This window comes from Pyrgilauda ruficollis, unplaced genomic scaffold (assembly GCF_017590135.1).
Source record: "Pyrgilauda ruficollis isolate IOZ18807 unplaced genomic scaffold, ASM1759013v1 scaffold16, whole genome shotgun sequence".
In the NCBI taxonomy this organism is placed as follows: Eukaryota; Metazoa; Chordata; class Aves; order Passeriformes; family Passeridae; genus Pyrgilauda; species Pyrgilauda ruficollis.
In genome coordinates, this window is record NW_024514764.1 from 1 (window position 1) to 1,560 (window position 1,560).

Consider the following 1,560-nt stretch of genomic DNA (forward strand, 5'->3'; position numbering starts at 1 on the left):
GTGTCACCCTGCAGGTTTGTCACCCCTCAGTCATGTCCCAGTGTCACCCCTCAGCCATGTCCCAGTGTCACCTTGCAGATTTGTCACCCCTCAGCCATGTCCTTGTGTCACCCTCCAAGTTTGTCACCCTCCAGCCATGTCCCCATGTTGCCCTGCCCTGCAGGTTTGTCACCCCCCAGCCCTGTCCCAGTGTCCCCCTGCAGGTTTGTCACCCCTCAGCCATGTCCCAGTGTCACCCTGCAGGTTTGTCACCCCTCAGTCATGTCCCAGTGTCACCCCTCAGCCATGTCCCAGTGTCACCTTGCAGATTTGTCACCCCTCAGCCATGTCCTTGTGTCACCCTCCAAGTTTGTCTTAACAGGGTAATTAACACACCAGCCTGGTGCCTGCCTGGGATCCTGCTCTGCTGCTGGAGTCAGACCCTTCCCAAAAGCAGCCCCTGGAGCCCCAGGAAAGGGAGAAGAGGAGGGAACACAGGCAAGAAGAAAAATTGATGGGAAAATGTGGTGAGGTGTGGAAAAATGGGGGAAATCATGGGAAAATGTGAGAAAGCACAGGGAAATGTGGGAAGCGTGTGAAAACATGGGGAAGCGTGGTGAAAATATGGAAAAACCATGGGGAAATGTGTGGAAGTGTGGGAAAATAGGGGGAAACGGGGGGAAAAGTGAAAACATGGAGTAACACAGGGAAATCTGGGGTACCATGGTAAACCAAGCAGAAATATGGGGGGGAAAAAAAGGGAAATACAGGGAAAACGTGAGAACACAGGGAAATGTTAGAAAATAGGGGAAAACATGGGGGAAACATGAGAAAAAGTGAAAACATGTAGTAACACAGGGAAATGTGGGGTAACATGGAAAACCAAGCAGAAACATGGGGGGAAAAGGAAAATACAGGGAAAACATGTGAGAACACGGGGAAATGTGGGGTAACAGGGAAAAACAGGCAGAAACATGGGGGGAAAAAAGGGAAAATACAGGGAGAACACAGGGAAATGCGGGGTAACATGAAAAACCAAACAGAAACATGGGGGAAGAAGGGAAATACAGGGAAAACACATGAGAACACAGGGAAATGTGGGGTAACAGGGAAAACCAAGCAGAAACATGGGGGAAAAAGGGGAAAACACATGAGAACACAGGGAAATGTGGGGTAACAGGGAAAACCAAGCAGAAACATGGGGGGAAAAAAGGGAAAATACAGGGAGAATGCAGGGAAATGTGGGGTAACAGGGAAAAACAGGCAGAAACATGGGGGAAAAAAAGGAAAATACAGGGAGAACGCAGGGAAATGTGGGCAAACGTGTCCCCGGTGCGGCAGGGCCGGGAGCAGGGGCTGCCCCGTCCGGGTGACAGCCACGCGTGGATGGGGGGGGTTCTGTTCTGTCCCCGCGGGGACCCCGCGTGTGCCGCGCCCCCTCCCCGCTCCCAATCCCCTCCCTTCCCCTCCCTCCCCTTCCCCTCCTCGGGGCGTCACCGCCCCACGCGCGTGTCCTCGCCCTCCCCCGCCCCGCGTGGGGGCGGCGCGGCGGGGCCGGGGGTGGCTCGGGGGGCGCGGGGA